General features: G+C 38.0%; 1 protein-coding gene across 5 annotated transcripts in view; it reads left to right on the plus strand.

Annotated features, from left to right (window-relative positions):
• Nucleotides 1-564: 564 nt before the first annotated feature.
• The window catches only part of LOC109112094 (glutamate receptor ionotropic, kainate 5-like), a 79764-nt gene continuing 62751 nt past the window's right edge, over nucleotides 565-17577 (plus strand). Inside the window, exons 1-5 of one of the 5 annotated variants that reach the window (XM_042776214.1) lie at nucleotides 565-1095; nucleotides 1413-1457; nucleotides 3682-4241; nucleotides 4672-4784; nucleotides 4938-5209. The gene's annotated coding sequence lies outside the window, so the exon portion shown is untranslated. Of the gene's footprint in view, nucleotides 1096-1143; nucleotides 1458-3681; nucleotides 5210-17577 lie in introns of those variants that run through there. The other 4 variants (XM_042776213.1, XM_042776215.1, XM_042776211.1 and 1 more) reach the window with 4 other exon arrangements.

A 17577-nucleotide genomic window follows, 5' to 3' on the forward strand; every position in this document is an offset into this window, starting at 1 on the left:
TGCACTTCATTGACTTCCGTTTATACTGTGTGCAAGAAAGTGGAGAAGATGGTACTGTATATTGCATCATTATTATTTGTGATTTATTGTTTACTATAAACAGAAGCCTTAGAGCATGACATCACGTCTGGTTTGTTGTGTGAATAAATTTCTTGGCTTAAGGCTGAAAATAAATGATGTAATTAAGGGATAAATGTCACTCTCACAAAATAAACCTCAACAGAGTGTTCGAGAATATGTACCTGATAATAATTTCTTGCATTATCCTTAAGAGGTTTTTATATATATATATATATATATATATATATATATATATATATATATGTTTAATTTTTGTATTATTTTTTGTTTATTTTTGTATTTATGTAATTATTATTATTGTTATTTTTTTTTTGTTGATCAAAAGTGAGTAATAAGTAATTTGAGACACGTGAATCTACTTATGTAAGACATTGTTTGCCTGGAACAAAAGAAAGTTGCATTGTTAGATTATAGTGTCAGTAGTTTATTTAATATAGTCAATACACTTGTGTAGTATATTCTAAATGTCTTAATCTATAATTTCTAGCAAGAATTGTAAAGCATTGTACGTGGAAATCATCCTTGTCATTGGGTGTATGTGTTTTGATGGTGGATAAAGCTCGGGAGACCAGTGTGACTGTGATGAATGTACATTTTGATGTTTATTTTACAGTATTTGTGGGAGTGAGAGGTATGAGCAAGAGAGATGGAGAGAGAGAGAGAGAGATGTGCTTCTGATTGGATTGGAGGCAGTGCTGAAGAGGCACTGAGATACAACGAGAGAGTGAGAGAGAACGAGAGGGCACGAATGCAGTTTACACATTAGCCCAGCTGCCAGAAATTACAGCAAGCTCAGTTTTGCCGGACTGGAACAGGGGGGCGTGAAACAGGAGGATGGCAAGGACACGGAAAATGAAGAGAACCCACCGTTACATTCTCTTGGGAAATGATCTGTGGTGAATAAACAGAAACCGCAGAAGAGGCTGAGAGAGAGAGAGAGAGAGAGAGAGAGAGAGAGAGGGAGGGAGAACGGGGGAAAAAAGAGGTGGAGGGGAGAGCCTAGCATCCTCTGAGGTAGCGCCTGTGGAGCCTGCTCATGCCGCTGCGTGCACGCCTGTGTATGTGTGTGTGTGAGTGCACGAATGCTGACATGTTGATTTATAGCTGCATGTGTAATTCTCTAAGACTCCGATTAGCAAGTCATTTTGCATTCATGCATATGACCGGGACTGATGCGACGAGCCGCTTAGACAATTGAGCTTATCTGATGTCTCTGTCTGATGTTCTTCGTTTTCTTTCTAGCTTTTTTTTTCTTTATTTCACACATTCATAATATCAGACCTTTTGGAATTCTGTTTAGGGTAATCTGTCTTTCTTTCTCTCTCTGCCAGCACAGTAGACTTAGTGTCGCAAGTGAAGAAAAAAAAGAGCCATGGGTGAGTGTACCTCGCTTTTCTCCTTCGCTCTTCTTCATCCCTCTTTTCCATGCATGATGCACTATGAGTTGACCGCAATTATTTTCCTCACCACCTTTTTTTCCCCGAATTCCCTTTTTTTGTTGTCCGTCAGCTATTTTATCCCCTTTCATCGTCTCTTCATACTCTTTCTTTCTCTATATCTTTCATTCTTTCTCTCATCTGTCACGGTCCCCCCTCTGCTCCCCCCATTGTCCCCCATCTGCCCATCCCTCAACTGGCTGTGTCACAGGAGCGCTCAACCTAAACCAGTGCACTCAGGTCAAACTCATCCTTCACACATGCTTCCATCAAAAACACACACGCAGTACTCGTATATCGTCATGGCTGTATATGCATCTGCCGGTGAACTCTGCTTGTATTTCATGGGTGAGGCAGCGAGCGTGCAGATTGATGGTGATTGTGACAGCTTACCCTCGATACTGTGCTTTTGCTGGCTATGCTACCATTGCCTCTGAGTGTGTGTGTGTGTGTGTGTGTGTGTGTGTGTGTGTGTGTGTGTGTGTGTGTGTGTGTGTGTGTGTGTGAAGGTTATTTGTGTTTGTGTGTTTGTGTGTGTGTGTGTTTTTTTGTGTGTTATATAAAAAGCTCATTTTGGAACCAACAGCTTTTATGTTGCATCCAAACTTGTAGCAAAGACAAATCCCAATGAGATCTGCTTAATATCTCAGTTGTTTCTCCTAGACAGGAATGAGATTAAATGGAGACCAAATGCAAACGGCTTTATCACCCGCGTGACATGATTCATAAAATACCGTAAAATACTGTTGTTGTTTCTTCCTCTGCGTAACTGAGATGATGCAAAGCATCAGATTTATCAGGGAAGTCTTCAGAGTTGTTCCACAATCTCAGACAGAGAGGGGCAGGAATAGAGGATGACAAAGCAGACCGAATTATGTTTCCCTGTGCCAACTGTGAGAAGTGCAAGAGAAAACGAATCTTGTTTTCAACCTCTCACCTTCGCTTGGTTTCTTGGCACAATGCTCTGACTCGCTCGCGGAAGCATTAGATCACACAGAGAAAAGTACAGAATGTGATCTCGGCGCCCTTTGCTGAAGTCTTTGTTAATATGTGTGCCGATAGGTACGGAGTTTGATGTCTGCTAGGGCTCAGACCTATTGATTTAACATAACATGGTGTAATAAGACTTTGAGCAGCCAAAAACAGATTGGTTTGGCTCCATGCATAATCACTAAAAAAGTGCCTTGGTTTACCTGTGACATTGCACGTTTTTCAAGGACAAATGCACTGTGAAAGAGAATGTTTTCTCTAGAGAGCCACATTTCAATGGTGTTTTTTTTTATATATTTTTTTTTATGTAAAACGCATTAGTACAGCTGTCACACAGAAACCAGGGCAGCAGATCCCAAAATCAAGATTAAAATCCATCCACATATTTGTTAAAGTAATACTTTGCTTGCCGAGCAAGCCAAAAGCATGGCCTGTAAATACCTAATTATATTTGTCTCAATGAGTCAAAACAAATCAAATTTAACTTGAGAGCCAAAGCATAATGTATTTTAATGGATTAATGTGTTTACAGTGTTAAGCACTCGATTCTCATTCCGTGATGTAAAAAGCATAAGCTTGTGAGCGTTCATGTTTAAAAGCACAGTAGATCAGTAGATTGACAGATTTAGAAACATGGCAGCCACTTGACCACCTTCCCCTCTCTCTTTATTCCAGCTACAGCTAACAGGCTTACGTAACGTTCAAGCACGCAAGGCGCCAGTGTTTCGCTAATATTTACCATGGAACATTTTACATACGATCCCTTGTAACACCACTTCAACTCTGTGAAAATATAGTCACAGCAATTGTTCTCTGTTTAAAGCATTTGCATTGGCTTCTCACTTCATCTGAAAGACAATTAGCTGTAATTACTTTTTATGTAGTGAAAATTGTGCTTGAAGCTCATATATGTTGGATAAGATTGTTGAAATAGTAGTTTAGGGAGAGAGGGATACAAAAAAAGGTGGGAATGCTTGAAGGAAGGGACATGGGAAAGGTATAGGGAGGGAGAATGCCAGTGCAAGGAGATCATAGAGTAAGAGGTGTGGATGATGCCACTGCACTCATAAAATGAGCAAGTAATGGAAAAAAGACCATTTCGGTCCACTCTACATCATTGTGTCTTTTCCTACTTTAATTATATGTTCCTAATTGTCTCTTCCTCCGGCTCCAGGCTGTTTCCTGCTTCGTAAAGGCCCATTTCTCCACCCTTGATGTGTCTTACCGTTCCTGCCTGCTGACAGCAAGTTCTTCTTCCATACATCCCCAGACGCTCTCAGAATGCACCTACTTTCCTGCCAGCAAAAGAATGGTGACAGGAGCGCAGAGACTTGAGGATATCTGGCGTTAAAAAGTCAGCTGAGGACATAGGACCAAAAAGAAAGAACAAATCCTTGATTGGGATTTTATTATTTTTTTTTTTATATTGAAATCACTTGACGTTTACTACTTCGAAACCATCCAGCGTTTTAAGTTGGAACGGAACCCTGAGGGGCCAAAGGAATAAGTGTCATCCAATCACACGAAGATCCTTTGATTTTATTCCTCACCGAGAGGATCCTAAACGATACCATTCAACGGGAGATAATTGAACTTCCTGCCTGGCAGGCAGCTGAAAATGAAGAACTAGAGGTTCAAGTGGTTTTTCTGGGGGATACGTTCAAGCACCCCACCACTCAGAATCAGATTTCAGGCCAGTTCTGATGGCGATCTTCTAGCAATCTGTATTGTCCGGTGTGTTTTTCCCCCCATCCTTGTTCTGTCCAGTTCTGAGAAGGGAAATTTTGACAATTTAACTGATTTTGGGAATGTCATATATTAGATCTCAACTTTTAGACTGACATTCAACAGTTTTACTGTGTAGGTCTAGAAAGGAAAACATAAGAAATAGAGATCTGATGGTATGCCTTGGACTGGCAAGACTGTTCTCCTGCAATCTGGGGCAAAAAAAAAAAAAGTATTGCATGCCTTAGTTTTACTGTTCAGAATCAGGTAAACTGAAAGACAGGAGAACAAGACCAAAGAAAGCGAAAAAGGGAGGGAGGGGAACAGATGCCACAGATCGTCGCTAACTCCTACCTTTTGATAAGTTATGCTGCTTTTTCCATTTTTATCTTCTTTTCATCTTGAAAATTAGATTTTTTTGTTCTTTTTTTTCTTCCAGATGACCCTTAAGACTGTAAGGGAGATCGTAACACATTGCAGTGACTGAGATAGGGTGGGGAAAAGGAGGGAGAAGCTTTTTTTCCCCCCAGCTTCTCATTTTTGCAGTTTTAGGTATTTATCTTGTCACTCCATCTCCGTTTTTATCCCCCTCTCCATGCCTCTGGGAGAGCAAAGGAGGGAATTGAGTTATTTCATCTCCGCTGGAATTTTTTTTTTTATTTGCCTTCCCGACTGATTTCTCTTCTGTACTCCTGTCTACCCCAGACAAAACGCAGTTGTATCTCAAGTCGAAATCAGGAACCTGATAGCGTTTGGCAAAAGATTCCACAAGGAGAGCCAGGCAACGAGAACAAGAGACGGAAATCTTCTGAACCTAACCCTCCCCTCTCCACCACCACCCCCCGTTCCCATCCAGTTTCAGAGGTGTCCTCGGATATTCCTTCCTCTTTTTCTGTCAGCATTCCCGACGGGACGCAGCCAGCTTGTATCCGTGCCAATCCTTTGATATTAGCTCCCGGTGTCGTCTGCTTCATTCTGTGAGTAGATCGCACTGTCTCCGCCTGTCTGTGTGAGTGTGTGCAGTCATGTGTGCGTGTGTATTTGACTTTGGCTCCATATGGTGTTCAATCCCCCGTGTAGCTGTGCTTATCTATCGTCTGTTTATGTGTGTACGTCTGGGTGGGTGTTTAACTTGGATGTGTACGCTACACGAATGTAAAAATGAGTCAAGGTTAATGGCACAGGCTTCTTTGCTGGGCTACTCATGCAAATAGTGCATAGCTTGTTTTCCGTAATGGACAAATATATGTTCTACTGCAGATACAGTGTGTTTGTAGAGGCACGTATGTAGCAGGTGTCACAAGCGTAACGTTCTTGTGTGCATGTACCTTCTAGGCTATAAGGTGACACCAGACCATGATTAGTTCCCGGAGGTTGTGCTCTAATGAATGCAAATTGCTGTAGATATACTCAATGGAAGATACAATCCTTTTGTGGAATGTCTTTTCATAAAACAAGCTCAATAGAGCGGCATATTTATTCTCTGCACTAATGCATGTGCTTTCGGCGTGAAGTTTATATACGACGGAGAGGGAGAGGTTCATGGAGTAAGCTGTGATGATAGTTATTCATAATAAATGTGACTGACAATGCTGTTGCACTGAGAAATGATTGTGATTTTTTTTTTCCTGCTTTGCCCCCCAGATTGAACAGCTGTGGTCTCTGTCTCTTCTCTCAGCCTTTTTCCCATCACTTGCTCAATCGGTGTCTGGACCTCACTTGGGGCCGCCCAATAATTGAAAAGCTATATTGATATTCTGCTCAGGGGAGACGGAGGGGAAAAATACACTTTTATTTACAGTTAATTGCATGGAGTGGGATACAAAAAGTGCTCGTGAAACACATTGGTTTTGGGCATCCTCTTCGGTTAATTGTTTCAGTGCTGTTAGCTGGGCTTGAGAATGACCTGAAGGTTTTGTGGTTTACAGTGGGCTGACCATGACTTGTTGCCTGGCTGGTAATAAGCTTTGGGGAGATGAAAAATGATGCTGACAGGGCACCGATACGGACAAAACTGGGGGTCTTGTGTGGTGGGCCACAGTTCAAGGAGGATGTACATCTCAAATGTCAATTGAATTGAATTGAAAAAATAGTGCTGATGTGGAGGTGTTCCTTTTCGAAGAATCCGTTTTAGGCCAGGGCTCGAGATGTGATTCACCACCTACATTGTTCTTAATCATTTAAAAAGGCAGTTTTGCTCCTACAGGAAATGCAGTTTAGTTTTTCTGTGATGGGCAAGCTTTGTAAATGGCTTTATTCTTATGTGCTTCCTGTGGAATGACACCTGTTGCTTTGCTGCCTCCTGTTGAAAGTGTGGAAAGGTATTGGTGATCTCACAGTCAGAGTGGGCCCTTTCCCAAAAGACTGTGTGTTCCTATCTGTAGTCCTGGCACTGCACAGGTCAGCTGCTGCATTACCGGTCAACATCTGTTGCGCTCTTGATCATAGCAGGTCCAGGTTATATTGCTTGCAAATTGCATGTTCATATTTTTACTCATTCATTCCAAAGAACTCCTGCAGGGAACTCGTCATGCACAAGAAGATCTAGATATTGCAGTATACGTGCACAACACATAATAAAGGTCAAAATATGTATCATAACATCTGCTCAGATAGATTTTGAGTCTGTGTTATTCTGTCTACAATAACTTTTTTTTTTTTCACTAGAATTATATTTCAACAATATCTAAAGGACTGTAGAAGCAATGTTTTTTGGTATATGTTTGACAGAAAAGGTGAAAGCCATAGAATAAAAAGTGATCTGTTATCCATACTTTACTAGGTTTAGCTGTTCAGTAGCATGGTGAATGGTTTTACTTTTTTGTTGTTGCCTTGATAAATAACTAGCTGGTGTATATCAGCGTTTCCACACATTTGACCAAAGAATTCCCATGACATTTACAATAATTTGTGATTACTTTTAAAATTAATTTCACTATTTGGTAACACTTTAGTATAGGGACCAATTCTCACTATTAACTAGTTGCTTATTAGTATGCCTATTAGTTATTATATTAGACTTATATTATGTTTATTAGTACTTATAAAGCATATATTCTGCATGCATATTCTACATCCCTAATCCTACCCAACACCTAAACATAACAACTACTTTACTAACCATTAATACGCAGCAAATTAAGAGTTTATTGAGGCAAATGTTGTAGTTAATGGTTTGTTAATAGTGAGAATTGAACCTTAAAATAAAGTGTCCCAAAAATTCTATACAGATTACATTCCTAAACAGCAGCTTAATGCTACTATAGACTATTTGTAGAAATAAAAGTCGAAGATAATGGTTTACTATAGAAATGTTATAACTTTTCTGTATTTTTTTTTCTAGTTTTCCATTTCCATAATTTAATATTATTATATATATTTTTAATTTCCATGACGTTTTTTCAGGCGTGTAAATCATGTGTTTAAATGGCTTTTTACTTCTAGATTTCAGTGACATTTCTAGTCACTCCTGAGTCATAAATCAAGTTATAAAAAAAGAAATGGTTCAGGAAAAAAAATGGTTTACTGTAACCAAACCAATCTTTCCATTCATTTTTGTCCTTCAGTTTTTTATTATTGTTTATTTCAATGACTGTTTTTATAGGCTTGGGAATTTATTATTATTATTATTATTATTATTATTACTCATGCCTGTGGCATACAGCTACCAATATAGACTCACTGGATGAATAAATCACATCTGTAGCTTTGTGGGGATTTTGGTCAGATATTCTGGTTTTGTTGGAAGAGCAAATCTTAGTCAACAGTGTTCAATTGAGCGAGACACTTTTTTTTTCTTCTGTCGCCCGTCCTCTCCCCATCTTTCATATTCTCCATTTGTCTTTGCAGCCATCATTCCTTTATTCTTTAAGTCTCTTTCTCTCTCTAGGTTTCTCTTCCAGTCCATGTAGAATACAGGGGTCAGAAATACACACATTCTTGCTGTGGTCACAGAGAGATGAGAGGGAGAAAGAGGGAGGGACCAGTGCTTGAGAGCTCATCCATCAACGCAGTCAGTCCCGGGTCCCCTTGCGTGTGTATGAATGATATGGAGAGCACACAGACACCGTATGAAACAATACTGTTCAAATACTCAAGCCCTGCTTTAATAAGCTTTGCTTGCACCTCCTGGATTTGTTTTAATGCCGATTATAATGTCACATAGAAAAACAGTCAGTATTATAGTTTTTCCTCACTTTTCCATCAACTTTGAGAGTTCACCACAATATGGAAATTCTTTATTTACAACTCATGTCATCCAAAAACTAAAAACAAAAAGAGCTGCACTTTAACATACAATGAAAGCATACAGTAACCACGAGCTGTCAAACTACAAAAAGGAAAAAAAAAATGTCCCATGAAGACACCATGAAAGTAGTCCATATGACTCATGCTGCATATTCCAAGTCTTCCAAAGCCATGCTATACAGACTAAGTTGTTTAAAAGTTCCCATCTGCTGCAGCTCTCAAATCTCATATGTGTCCATGTGTATTCAAGTACGGCATTTCAAATTTGATATCTATGCCACCAAATGGCATTGGTTCTCGTCTGGCTGATCATGATGTGCCAGGTATGAATATGTGGACTGGCAAATTAATTTTGAGCGCTATGGCAGAGGGGAAGATTTCCAGTGGCAGTCCATAATCACTGTATGTTTTCACTGTGGAAAAGAGCAGCCTAACATGTCCTATTGTTTTTCACAGAATAAAGAACATCATATGAGTTTGGAATAGCGTGAGGGTGAGTAATTGATGACAGCATTTTTCCAATGAGCTACATTTAGATGTGACATACAAGGTCCAAACATTTAGATGTGACATACAAGGTCCAAAATGGTGTTTATTCGGAAGTTTGCAAAAGTTTGCTTTTATTGCTGCAGAAATTTTTTTGACCCTGGACCTCAAAACCAGTCTTAAGTCGCTGGGGTATATTTGTAGCAATAGTCAAAAAAACTTTGAATGGGTCAAAATTATCGATTTTTCTTTTATGCCAAAAATCATTAGCATATTAAGTAAAGATCATGTTCCATGAAGATATTTTGTGAATTTCTTACCGTAAATATATAAAAACTTAATTTTTGATTAGTAATATGCATTGCTAAGAATTCATTTGGACATTATAAAAAAAAAAAAAAAGAACATCTCTGTTTCTTTTAAATATTATTATTATTATTATTATTATTTTTTTACATTTTTAGTCCACATAGAATTCCGTTATGAAAATTTCTATAGTTTAAAAATATATCAGCAGCTATAAGTTCTGGTTTGAGTGGAATCTAAAAAAATGCTTTAGTTGCTTTTCACTTGCTTTACTTGTAGATAGATGTTGAAATTCATAGCCCAATTCATCTGTTTCAAGGTGCAGTTTTTTTTTGGGGGGGGGGTATTTAAAATGATAATTACTTTCAATACTCAATGTAATCTCTACAAATGAGTTGAGTAGGTTTTGTGTGTATAAAAACAGAAATATAGTTCTAAAACCAAATCCTGACTGTAGATGTTCAAAAGTGTTTTGTTAGTTATCAAAGTACATTATTAATAATTAATCCTGCTCTGCTGGAACTACATACTGTTTAACAATGAAATCTGCTTCAGTGCTAATCACCACAAACAAAGAGTTATTCAACTTTACTAAAGAGAGTATGGGAGGAATTCTGCGATTTATAATTAGTATACTGTAGATAATGTTTATTTCATGGCAGTGACTTACTTGTGTCATGATATACTGCACCCTTCCTTTTGTAGCATTTGTAAATGTAGCATTTCAAATAAGCATGAAGAACATTAAACAATAGAGTTGCTCATTGTCAAGAAGACTCTCACATACTAAGGGCTTTGGATACATCTTAATGTGAGCTGACCTCTGTACATCCTTTCATTAGTGCACATCCTTTATATCTTCCGTCCAAAGTCAACAGGTCTAGTCTCAGTTGCTTACAACTGACAGATTAAAAACTGCTATTGATTAAAAAAAAAAAGGTACAGTACTTCTATAAATTTTCTCCTGACCTTGTCAGGTCTTGGTCTTCATATCTATATTTAGGTCCTTGCATGAATCTCTACCATTACCGAGCCTTCACTTTTCCTCAAATAGCTCAGAGCTGGCATGAATCTTGTTCTTGGCAGTTTTTGGTCCGGTGAATGTACGTGTTGTTCTACAGGACAGGCACTAAGGGTCATCTTATTCACTGTGAGGCGAGCGCGCTCCTGACTTTAATTACAACAGTAGATCCCAAGCCTAAGGACAGCAAATCACAGGTTCATCAAAACCGGCCTCGGAGCGCAGTTCATCTCCATGTGTGGAGAGCAGATGGGGGGAGAAATGTAAAGGCCTTTTGGGATGAGCAGCACAAAAAAATCAATATGTGCTGTCTAATGTATACACGAGCAGGGAGACCATCCCCACCTACCCAGAGGCATAAGTTTTAGCTCAAAGAGACTAATCTTTGCTTCTGCTGGTAGAGGGTACGATGAGGCGGAGCAAAACAAGAGGGAAAGGGCGTAAAGAATACGACAATATGGTGTCAAAGAAAGTTTACCATACGGATTAACTTATGAAACAGCCGTTATGGCCTATTTCAAGCTAACAATCGGATATTTTATGATGCAAAAATCACAAATTGTTGGAAGATCTATGTTAGGAATGTGCAAAACTGCATATTTTTAATAACTGATTAGTTTTAGGTTGCCTTTACAACTAATGTGGCTAATTGATAGGCAAGCCCATGTGTAATTAGGCTGGTTTTAGGCTGAACACATTTATATAACGACTGCAAGCAAATGGAAAAACATGCAGGGGTCTCTAGAGGCAGTTTGAAAAAGTTTGACTATTTTTAGATTTTCTTAAACATGCAGGGTGCTCTAAAAACCTTGTCTGTCTGAATGTGCATGGACTTTTCGAGAAAGTTTTAATATGCACAGCTAAAAACCACAAAGTCATCATGCTAATTAAAGCACTGCTGTCAAAGCTAAAAAAAAAACATAATATATAAATATCTGAGCAAAAGATTTGTGCTTGGACTGCTTAATTCAACTTCAATATTTTTTTTCTATCCACTACATTTTATATATATCCAGTGTCCTTCAGGTTCAGTAAATGAGCTTCTGCATTGATGTTTGGCATTTGGATGTGCAAACATGCTTAATGTCTGTGAAATGAAGTTTAGCATACAATCTAAACAATTGGCCTATAAACTACCTACTGGAAACAATTTACTGTTAAAACCTGCAGGGAATCTCATCCTATTATTAGACTGTTAGGATATTAGCCTGCTATACATATGCAATTCCACCCTCCTAAGCATGTTCGGTGGACAATGTCTTCATCGCTCCACCGAAGAGTAAAGAATCTCATTATAAAACACCATGATGGGTCATTTCACATCTATCAGCGATTTTCTAGTGTAAATAAATGCCTTCGCTGGAAGACGCTCACAATATTGCCAGTCTTTGATCATTATAAAGTAAACCATGTGTGCTTTCATATCTGTTCTTTTTTCATATTATGTTCCTGTGAAATAAGGCTTGCATTATTTTAATTAACCTTCTGCATTCATTACATAATTTAAGTTTCCCCTCATTATAAACCCATATCTATAGGCGGCGTCCTATTGCATGCAGATATATTAAAAGTGCCTGCTATTATCCAGCACAGACACACAGATTTAAAGGGATTGGCTTCTCCCCAGTGACACCAGAGTAATTTTGGTCGCAGACCTGAAGGATGGAGGGACTCAGACCTGAGTCCTCCTGGATGGTAGTCCTTGGAACCCCATCTCTTCCTTTGTCTCAGCCACCTCAGGTTTCCCTTGAGTATTTGTACAATTTGAAAAATATAACAGGGATTTCTAGTTAATCTTTTGTTTTTTATATTCTCATCTCCAGCTTTAGACTCATAAAGTAGAGCGTGCTCTGACAGCCTGCGGCACGCAGCTCTAATCTGGCGAGGTTATTCCAAGGATGCTCAGTACCAAGCGAATTTCCCAGTGGCCGCAGACCTCTTTAAGCCGGGGCCTGGCGGAGCCATGATGGCACCCAATCAAAACGCATCGATCTGCTGTCAGCTTGAGGTATGAGGTGGAGAATAAGTAGAAGCACAGGCCTGGGCCCAGATTTAGCTTTGCTTCAGACTTAAGGAAGGCATGATTGAAGACCAGAAAGACCGTTCTCAGGTCAGGTTAAAAAGAGCAGCTTTCAGCAGGGGACTTTAAGTGCCTCCTCTCTTAAATTTATCTACTGTACAACAACAACGGTACTTTATAAAGATAGTATGATAGTTTTTTTTTCTCTTTTCCTACTCTTACGTGAAATCAAAATGTCAGAGTACAGCTGACAGTTCTTTTATGTAATTGTGCTCTTTAAGAGTTCTGACTAAAAAGGTCTGTCTGCACTGTAGAAACGGTACACTGTGACATCTCTTTGAATAAGATCTCTTTGTTCAACAGTGTTTTTTATAGCTTAAATCACTGTTGCAATTGTACAACAGTTTTCTTCTATAATTCTGCTGACTATGAATGCATTCACTACTGTTCAAAAGTTTGGTGTCAGTAAGATTTTCAAATGTTTTTGAAAAAAGTCTCTTATGTTCACCAAGGCTAAAAATACAAAAGAAAAAAAAGAAAAAAAACTGTGAAATATTATTACCTTTTGAAATAAGTGTTTTCTATTTTAATATATTTTAAACAAACAATTACTAGAAAATCTATCTACAAGAAGAAACAAGTATTGAAAGGCACTGAAACATATTTTTTATGACATTTGGTTTTTGCACCAAAGCAGAGAAAACTTTGTTCTAAAATACTCTCACAGTTCAGTGTAGCTACAAGTGTATACCGTTTTCTGAACCAATGATTTTTATGAGCAAATTAATTTTCTGAATCAAAAATGTACTGTGTACTCCCACTTTTAAAGGCTGGTTTTTATTTGAACGTTTTGATTTGATTCTGTTAAGATCTAAAATGACTACTTCATTTGGCAACAGATTACTCAGAATTGTCTTTCTTTGTTTCCCCGCATGAAAGAATCATTAACAGAGCTGTTAAGGAATCAATTAGAATCAGAATCATTAGAATTCCAGTCCCTAGAGAGCTAGTATTTTTAATGCTTTTAAGCTTATAGAGAACAGTGTGTCAGTAGCATTTGTAAAGGAACTAAACTTACCGACTTATTAATTTTCAGATCAGAATAAATTACCAGGTCACTGACAGTTGATGTCAGGTAAACAAGCATCAAACTTTGGTTGCCCAAGACAGCAATCTGGTTAATATGCATAAACTATTTAATACATTTACATTGCTGTGTAAATGATATGATTGGAAAAGTTAATGAAGACAAAGTAATGCAACAATTTAGTATGCATAAACAAGTCTCTTACATTAATGTGATACACAGTTCGCTTATTTGCTAAAGTAATTGATTTGGTTAATGACAATGTCTACTGACATTTCATACTTGCTCAGTCTAAGTTTTATATTCCCTGCACTCTGTTTACTTCTTACCTTTGAGCTTAGTTAAAAGTGTACATGCTCTCCATATAAGTCATATCTTTCTCAGTGTAGCCTTTATGGTGTGACTCCCTACACAAAGACAATACATTACATTACATTATGAAGTTGACAAATGAAACTGGAAAGAAATTTGCATGGTGCTTAAATGCTTATTTTTCTCTTATTATATCATTCATTTGGGCTAAAAGTTGTTTGATGCAAAATTACGAACTACTACATGACTCAGAGCATCTGTGATGATTTGGTAGGCATAGTGTGGTTTGCTAAATATAGTGCAATATCAGCTGTAAAACAAAGGTACTCTAAGCCTCACATGGTTGGTTCAGGCTACATCATAAGAAATTTTAGCTGCCTTAGTCGTCTAATGTGGTGTGGCATTTTCCTTATGTGCTGGTGTCTTCAACAGTTTGCCACAGTTTCAAAGCGTATTTACTGGTGTGGGTGGCAGAAACTGTGTGAAGAGACATGGCCAGTTGGCTCAGCGGGTTTCAGACTTGTTTGTACGTAACAGGCACAGGGAGGACATCTTGAGAATTTTTTTCGTACGGCTGGACTGTTCTTTGAAGTGCTCCATGTTGGGATCTCATACATAAACATGAGCAAAGTTTGCCTTTGGCATAGAAGCAGCTCAAACCAGGGACACAAACAGGGGGTGAAGCACTTGTGGAGGTTGTGTACATCAGTGTTTTGGGGCTAAAACAAGATTTGGCACTAAAAATTGCTGTACTGTTTTCAGTATGAAAAAAAAATCAATGAGGAGGCTATTCCAATTACTATTCTGTTGTCAAAACCAGTCAGTTTTACACAGTTTCCAGTTCATTTTCAGTGGACACTGACAGAGGCACTGCTTTCCAAGCTTGAACACAAAGTCCTGCTGTTTTATCGTGCATGAATATTAGTGGTGCACACTGCCTAAGATAAAACTATTTTATTGTTTTGCATCTGCCACACGTCATTGATCAGTCAGAGGTCATTTTATGCCAGCGTATATTTTCACTGAGTGCAAAATGCAAATAGTCAACCATGTTAGCAAAGGCTATTGCCACAAACTCCTTCCACTATTGCTCTGGCATTTTAACTTTAGTGCAAAAAGCATATTACTTTGTATGTACAGTAAATATTTGTGTGAATAACACCTAGATCTGTTTGCACTTAGTGTTAACCAGATGCTATTTGTTGAGAATTATACATTGTGCAAACAATATCTACCAATAAGATATTTTTATAGGTGCATCTCAATAAATTAGAATGTCGTGGAAAAGTTCATTTATTTCAGTAATTTAATTCAAATTGTGAAACTTGTGTATTAAATAAATTCAGAGTGCTGTATCCAAGCATGTTAACAGAAAGTTGAGTTGAAGAAAAAATTGTGGAAGAAAAAGATGCACAACCAACCGAGAGAATCATAGAGTCTGGAGGAAGGGTGGAGAAGCTCATAGCTCAAGTTGCTTGAAGTCCAGTGTTAAGTTTCCACAGTCTGTGATGATTTGGGGTGCAATGTCATCTGCTGGTGTTGGTCCATTGTGTTTTTTGAAAAACCAAAGTCACTGCACCCGTTTACCAAGAAACTTTGGAGCACTTCATGCTTCCTTCTGCTGACCAGCTTTTTGAAGATGCTGATTTCATTTTCCAGCAGGATTTGGCACCTGCCCACACAGCCAAAAGTACCAAAAGTTGGTTAAATGACCATGGTGTTGGTTTGCTTGACTGGCCAGCAAACTCACCAGACCTGAACCCCAGAGAGAATCTACGGGGTACTGTCAAGAGGAAAATAAGAATCAAGAGACCAAAAAATGCAGATGAGCTGAAGGCCAGTCAAAGAAACCTGGGCTTCCATACCACCTCAGCAGTGGCACAAACTGATCACCTCCATGCCACGCCGAATTGAGGCACTAATTAAAGCAAAGGAGCCCCTACCAAGTATTGAGCACATGTACAGTAAATTAACAAACTTTACAGAAGGCCAACAATTCACTAAAAATGTTTTTTAATTGGTTTTATGAAGTATTCTAATTTGTTGAGATTGGTGGTTTTTTTGTTAAATGTGAGCCAAAATCATCACAATTAAAAGAACCAAAGACTTAAACTACTTCAGTCTGTGTGCATTGAATTTATTTAATACACAAGTTTCACAATTTGAGTTGAATTACTGAAATAAATGAACTTTTCTATCTCATTCTAATTTATTGAGATGCACCTGTATATTCAGCAAAGATGCATGGATTTGTTTAAAAGTGATGGTAAAGACTTAAACACAAATGTTTTTAAGCAGCGTGATTTCTAAAGGATCGTGTGACACTCATAATTGGAGTAATGACTGCTAAAAATTCAGCTTTGGCATCTCAAGAATAAATTACATTTTAAAGTATATTACAATAAAAAACATTTTAAATTGTAATAATACGCAACAATATTATAGTTGTACTGTGTTTTTTAGTTAATAAATACAGCCTTGGTGTTAAATTATTTCCCTTCAGTATGCGTCAATCGTTTAGGCTAGTTTCTGATAAATGTCAATTTGTTTCATTCATTTCGCTAGTTTTGTTAGCTGTCACTTACATGCAACACATAATACAATATTTACAGTAATAACCTCAATCAGAAATATGTGTTTATATCGGGCAACATTATGCTTGCACTGATGTGTGCACAATCAAATTTCAATAATGGAGTGTTTTTCACTGAACATTCTGTTCATATTCACTCAGAATTTGTCCAGATACACAGTGTGTTGCACATGTCTTTCATGTTGTTTTTGAGAAATCAAGCATAGGAATGTAAAATGGCTTTTAATCAATAAATCATTTTCTGCAAGCTAGGCTGATGAGAGCTACATCATCAGACTTGAGTCGATGGAGATCAGATCTTTACGATATCATCTCATTTGCTTCACATGAACTCAACTCATCCATGTGATGATCAGATCAATGAGCATGTGTAGCGGCCATTCTGCATTGATTCTGTTCAGTGGAGGAGCTTTTAGTGGTCTTTACAAACTCTGATGAGCTGAGTGGTTCATTGCACAGCCAAAAGCAGAGTCGGGTCACACCCCCACTGTCCCTAATATTTCCTATAATGAAACGCTGACCTCACCTCGAATCCTAGGGATCAAGTATCTTGGGTTTAGTTCCTCTGAAGTGAAGAATCTCTATTAATAGTGATTTTTTTCTTCAGTAAAGATCTGAAAGAATGGTGTTCAACTGCCATTGTGGTTGATTGGATCAATATCAGGGGCAAAGCTTGGGATCTAGCCATTGGTTACCCTTCATTTATTGCCATCAAAAGGGAAAGTAGAAAAGCCTCAGTCTTGTGATCCTATATGAGTCTTATTCCAGACTTTGATCACATGAAAAGAGTGCAAAAGCTCACTAAACTCTTTTAACACCAGCAGAAATGGGCTGTAAGAGTATGAGCAGGAATACCACAGGCCTTATCCATCACATATGTGCTCATGTTGCTTGTCACATCTGTTATGCATGTGCCATGCATACAAAAGAGGTAGATTGGAGCTTAAATAATGTGTCCCATTTGAGGCAACATTTTTCATCTAGGGCCAAAAAAAAAATGCTTTTCAATCATAATTAAGATTGACTTGAGGTTTTGTAGAAGGCGATCAGCGCATAAGTCGGCTGTTAACACTGAGGGGGTGTCAAATGTCAGTCATTGTTCTCCTCTCACTTGCATTTAGAATAAGTAGATTTCTTAAAGAGAAAATGAAGTGCCAATTGCAATGCATTTAGCTACATATTGTGACATATTTTTATGTGAAACTGAACAATTTTAGCATGAAATTACGTAGGCTGATGCGTGATTTTTTAAATGATATAAATATTTGATTC

This window comes from Cyprinus carpio, chromosome A19 (genome assembly GCF_018340385.1).
Source record: "Cyprinus carpio isolate SPL01 chromosome A19, ASM1834038v1, whole genome shotgun sequence".
Classification (NCBI taxonomy): Eukaryota; Metazoa; Chordata; class Actinopteri; order Cypriniformes; family Cyprinidae; genus Cyprinus; species Cyprinus carpio.